At 42.0% G+C, this 6,300-nt stretch overlaps 1 protein-coding gene across 1 annotated transcript in view; it reads left to right on the plus strand.

The window, feature by feature from the left end:
- The first annotated feature begins 1,406 nt into the window (after nt 1–1,406).
- Nucleotides 1,407–6,300, plus strand: part of FAM169B (family with sequence similarity 169 member B) — a 78,335-nt gene continuing 73,441 nt past the window's right edge. The window contains exon 1 of the mRNA XM_023512663.1: nt 1,407–1,433. The gene's annotated coding sequence lies outside the window, so the exon portion shown is untranslated. The remainder of the gene's footprint in view (nt 1,434–6,300) is intronic.

The following is a 6,300-nucleotide window of genomic DNA, read 5'->3' on the forward strand; positions in this document are numbered from 1 at the left end:
TTTTATTGAGACAGTTTTATTTTGTTGCCCTTGGTAGAGTGCCGTGGGGTCATAGCTCACAGCAACCTCAAACTCCTGGGCTCCAGGGATCCTCTTGCCTCAGCCCAAGTAGCTGGGACTATAGGCCCCTGAAACAACATCCAGCTAACCTTTTCTTTTCTTTTTTTTTTTTTTTTGAGACAGTCTCACTTTGTCTCCCTCAGTAGAGTGCCATAGCGTCACAGCTCACAGCAACCTCAAACTTTTGGGCTTACGAGATTCTTTTGCCTCAGCCTCCCAAGTAGCCAGGACTATAGGCATCTGCCACAACGCCTGGCTATTTTTGTTGTTGTTGTTGCAGTTGTCATTGTTTTAGCTGGCTGGGGCCAGGTTCAAACCCACCAGCCTCAGTGTAGGTGGCCAGTGCACCCTACCCATTGAACTATAGGCACTGCCATGCTTGGCTATTTTTAGAGATGGAATCTCTCTCTTGGTCAGGTTGGTCTTGAACCCATGAGCTCAGGTAATCCACCCAGAGTGCCAGGCCTTATTTCAGCTTCTTGCAGATATCAGATGTTATGCATTTATGTTTATAAATATCCTACTAAAGCACACCTCTTGAATGCTTACAGCATTTACTTATTAAAAAATTAGGAATCTGAAACTTCTGTAACATTCTGAAACAACCATTTGAATCTGAAACTATTTTAAAACAGTCAAGAGTTTAGTATGTTAGAAACCACATTATATTGCTGGGATTACCTTCAGCATCCCATTGGAAAACTGTATAAAAGACACTGGATATTATTAACTTGATCTATGAATTCTGAATTAATAGCTTGCAAATTAGTTTTTTAAAAAAATTCCTGATAATCTTCTATTGTATCATAAGGTGATATTTCCCCTATACTTTATAGGGGAAAAATTTGCCTATAGTTTTCTTTTGTCTTAGATTTTTCCTTCAATTTGTTGTTATGCCCCTCATGTTTTTTTTAGAGGACTACATGGCCTTGACTGAAAAGTAACAACTGTTGCAATAGGAATTTGTTTACTTATTAAAATCCTGTGGCTGCTAGTCCTACTGTTTAAATACTGTGTTTTTCTTTCAAATTTCACAAATAGCTTGGAAATGACTAGAACATTTGTGTTCTTAACACTGAGGAAATTCCTATGTAGATAAGTGAGGCCAGCTGGGGGATCCAGCGCAGAATTTAATGTCTTCTTGGAATGGAAGACACTGTCATATGTCCCAGGCATTTCAGGGGCCCCTGTTTCTCTGTATGCATTATAAATGGGATTTTTCTTTTGTTTTTGGTTAGGGCTAATGGCAATTGGTGTCAGAAGTGAGTACAAAAGCCAGATGTGGTGTCTCAGGCTTGTAATCCCAGCACTCTGGGAGGTCGAAGAGGATGGATTGCTTGAGCTCTGGAGTTCAAGACCAGCCAGAGCAAGAGGTAAACCCTGTCTCTACTAAAAATAGAAAAACTAGCCAGGTATCATGGCGGGCACCTATAGTCCTAGCTATAAGGGAGACTGAGGCAAGAGGATCTCATGAACCCAGGAGTTTGGGGTTGCTGTGAGCTATGATGCCACCACATTCTAGCTTGGGTAACAGAAAATAAGTAAATAACAAGAGGTACATCCTTTCCCCACTAATTTAAATGAATTATCTACTTAATCATATGTTAAATTCCCATGTACATTATAGCCCTTGTTTTATTGAGAATTTTCCAATTTCTATAATAATACCCCACTATACTAATTACTTGCCTCAGCCTCTAGAGTGCTAGGATTAGGCCTGGTTTTAGATCTTTTGCATTATCAATTGAGGGGAGGAATATCCAAGTCCAAGGGGTTAGTTTTAACTAAGAATTTGAGTAGTAATTCCTAGAGTTTTGTATTTATAGAGTTGTTTCAAAACTGGCTTCAAGGGTGGAAAAATTAAGAAAAACATAACATGAATTATATTGCAATTAGCCAAAGGTCATGCAAGGTGGCAGAGATAACTGACAAGCAGTTTCAGGCCTGTTCTTGCCACGGCCATCAGCCCCTCTAGTTAGCTTCTGCTTTAAGAGTTGTTTTTATTTTATTTTATTTTGCTTTATTTATTTATGTATTTATTTTTTGAGACAGAGTCTCACTTTGTCGCCCAGAGGTGTCATAGCTCCCAGCAACCTCAAACTCCTGGGCTCAAGCAATTCTTTTGCCTCAGGCTCTGGAATAGCTGGGACAACACTGCCAGAACACTCAGCTATTTTTTAGAGACAAGGTCTTGCTCTTGCTCAGGCTGGTCTGGAACTACTGATCTCAGGCAATCCATCTACCTCAGCCTCCCCAGGGGCTAGCATTACAGGCATGAGCCACCATGTTGGGCCCTATTTTACTTTTTATCATTTTATTTTTATTTTATTTTATTTTTTATCTCTATAACCTGGCCTAGCATGAAAAAGTGACATCATAGCTTCTAGGGACCTCAAACTCCTTAGTTAGATTGATATTCCCACCTTCAGCCTTCCAAAGTGCTAGGATTACAGGCCTGAGTGTTATACCTTGCCTAGTTGTTTATTTTGACATCTGATCTTCAAGGCCCTACATCTGGTGTCAGCCTGGTCTCTTAGTCTCTTACTCTTCACACAAGGAGATGTCTTGTCTTCAGCAGGTGGGGGCCATAGTGGGAGCATCTAGGAGGGTCCTCATAGTGGTTTTCATTGGCTTGGGGGGTGCAGGGGAAATTTGACCTTTCCACTGAAAGTTCACTCAAAGATCATCTCACAATTAAGGCAGATTACTAAGAGACAGGATTCACTTACTCTGTCCACAGGGAAAAAAAATCACAGAGTGATAATCCAATTTTGCAAGGGAGTTCAGTATCTTTACACAGGCTTTTTAGAGGGGAGGGAGGAATTGAAGAGTATAGGGCATAACAGGTTGCCAGGGAGGATGAATGAATGGGGGAGAAATAGACTGACTTGTAGATTAACCTGAGAGACAGATGTTTATGACCTGAACATTTGGGTAAGGTCCTCTTATATCCCTATCTCTCATTCCTGAAATATTTTGGGGTAACAGGAAAGAGGAAAGGGAGTCATTGTTCCCTTTGATCCTCTGTTCAGATGAGTCCAGTTTATGCAAAGATCGGGAAGTCCTCATCCAGAGTTTTTTGACCTTGAATGGCCTTTAATTCAAAATATTCTTTATACCAAGGACTCTTACTTTGGGGTGAAATTTCTTTAGCTCCTTCAAGGGACAAGGCAGGCAGGTGAGTTCTAGGTCCATACTGGGAGTAGAGTCCCATAGGAAGGAGCAAAGAAAATTTTGAGAATGCATGTAGTAAGAAAAAGATAGTCAGTCAGGCTTGGGCCAAGATGACCCAGCTGGTCTGTCCATGTAGGTCCTACATGACCTTTATCTCATCTCTCCTTTCTTATTTTTTTATAAATTCAGCTTTAACCTGAAGGTATATATTTGAGTAGTTCAGGGTGCTTGATTTAAGATATTAACTTTTGAATTGGAATGTTATCTATGGGTCATATCAATTATTGTTTATTATGGATCATGGGTTATGGCAACTACTGTTTAAGATAAATGTTAATTACTGTTGTTTAATATAAAGGTTAGTACTCTTCTTGTTTTTAACTTTTATGTAAAAAACTGTGCTTTTGGAAATGGAAGAACAGAACAGTCTTGGAGAAGCTACCCTCACTGTTCTCCAGAATCGCTGGCCTTCTGACAATAAAGTTTGGTGGACCTATCCCCATTTTTGCCTATTGGCTGGACAGGGACAGGTGGCTGGACCCTCTTTATCCAGTAAGAGTTTCACCCCCCAAATATAACCAGTTGATATGAAGAATACTTTGATTTAAAGGCCATTCAAAACTGAACTTACCTGATCAAAAGATTAAAGGGGGAAATGAACTTCCTTTTCTCTCCCAGTTATCACAATACTTTGTAAGAAAGAGGATTGAGAATGGTAAGGCACAAGGTCTAAATCATTTAAATACTTGTCACTCACTCAGGTTAATTTACAAGTCAATCTGTTCCCCCTATCTATTCATCCTTCCTAGCAACCACACTGGCACCTATGTTCCACATTCTCCCCTCCCTTCTAACAGGCATCTATAAGAGATGACCATGATGATGACCATAATGATGACCGTCATTGAGACACTGGGTAATCACTGTTGTGATTCCTCCCATGTGCATAGTAAGGAAACAAATATTTCTCTTATTAATCTGACTTAAGTTTCCCTGGCCCCTATGATGTTTGGGTAACAGAACAGCATGAGGGGGCCAGTCCGGAGGGTTGAGCTTTAGGGAGGTTTGAGCTGTAGAGTATTCTGCCAGAGAAGAGGAGGTACTGTTACAGAAGGCTTGGCACTAGTCCCTAGAATGCACATCAGAAAAATGGTGACAAGTGGTTTGAGGAGAAGGCAAGTTTATTAATTTGCCAACAAATGAGGAGGCTGGCAGACTCCCATCTAAAAAACAGCAGCATCCCTCTGAACAGAAGTACTGAGTTTAAAGGTTCTGATTAATCCCATTTTGGATAATACAATCTTATGACCTCTGCCTGGATTAATCTTATCTCTAAAATGACCTTGTGAGAAAAACAAGATCACCCTCAGAAAAACAGGTCAGAAAGCAGCCATTCTCCTCCCCAGACTCTTGGAGTGCTTCAAGGACAGGGTTTCTGGGAAATACCCTACTCACATACGCCCATAATCCTGATCCATACTAAAGAGGCCTGAGCTGTACGCTGGGCTCACTTCCCCATCCCAGCTATACTGGTAAGGCTAATATAAGCCTTTTGCAACTGGTAGCTAACCTGATATCTGGTCACTGTCTATTCTGCTATTTCCCTCTATTAAAGTCTTTCCTTGTTCCAAAACAGGCCTCCTCTCTTTTCTTTTGCCCACCCACCTGGGTTCTGTGTCAGAACCTGTCAGATATAGTGACCTCTGCCCAGACAATTCCCTTGAACTATCTCCTCTGGCACAAAGAAAAAAGACATTCTGTTGGGTTTCAAGACAAGTGCCTGGGTCTTGGGTTCTTGGAGTGTTCTTAGTCAGAAAATGACCAGACCTCCACAGTAAGGCAAGCACAAAACAAGGTTTATGGGAGAAGAGAAAGATGGTTTTATAGAGTAAGAAAGCTTAGCAAAGCAAGCTACGTTAGTCACAGACAGCAAATGAAGCTCCATTGCCAGGCCAAGTAGGCAGAGGCAGAGTTACGGTTGGTAGTTCTTTTTTATATTCCTTGGGTCAGGCCTACCTATGGTTCAGAAGTCACCTTGGAGTCTTACTGAGCATGTGGACCTCCCACGAGCCTCCCTGAGAACCTATGGTAGGGGAGTGGATCACATGATAAGTAGTCTTAAGGCTGTTTTAGGTCACCTTCAAGACTCTATTGTACATGTTAGACTAGAGTCTAGCCTTCCTAATGCTGCAACCCTTTAATAAACAGGTTGTAACCCATAGGTTGAGAACCACTAGGCTAGAGGGTCTTCTATATCCTTTTGTAGTTGGACCACTAAGTTCTGATTGGTAGACTGGTAGGGTTTTCCTGCCTCTCCAGGAGAGCTAAAGGCCTATATGCCTCTGACCTCTCTCTTTTGGGAGAGAGTAGTGAAAAGACTTTGTGCAGGCATACTTGTAAGAAACTGAGTCAGAATCTCATGTGGCCAGGTTGGTTGCAAGCCTAACATGACCAAAGCTTTGGCTGGAATAGCATTTCCAGATTGCGTTAAGGAATTAAGGTGGACTTTATAAGGCCAATGAAAAAGCCCTTTGGAAAACTGGCCAGATACCCATCAGTAACCTTTCCTGATCTGTGGTAAGTGACGAAGGTCACTTACTGACGGGTCTGGGTTCCTGATGTGTGGTAAGTGATGAAGGTTGCTTGCTGATGGGTCTGGGAATGGAATAACCTTTTCTGATCTGTGGTAAGTGATGAAGGTCACTTGCTGACAGGTCTGGGAATGGAAATGTGCCAGAGAACCTCAAGAGAAGAGGAAGTTACCCAATGCATACAGGTATCTAATGGCACAGATGAAACCTGGGCTCATGAAAGGCTTTTGAGAAGTCCAGCCTGAGAATTCCTTATAAAAGGCTCCAGCAGGCTCGGTGCCTATGGCTCAAGTGGCTAAGGCGCCAGCCATGTACACCTGAGCTGGCAGGTTCGAATCCAGCTTGGGCCCACCAAACAATCATGATGGCTGCAACCAAAAAATAGCCAGGCATGTGGTGGGTGCCTTTAATCCCAGCTACTTGGGAGATGGAGGCAGGAGACTCATTTGAGCCCAGGAGTTAGAGGTTGCTGTGA

The sequence above is a fragment of the Otolemur garnettii genome, unplaced genomic scaffold (genome assembly GCF_000181295.1).
Source record: "Otolemur garnettii isolate 467f Iridium unplaced genomic scaffold, OtoGar3 scaffold00029, whole genome shotgun sequence".
NCBI classification, from domain to species: domain Eukaryota; kingdom Metazoa; phylum Chordata; class Mammalia; order Primates; family Galagidae; genus Otolemur; species Otolemur garnettii.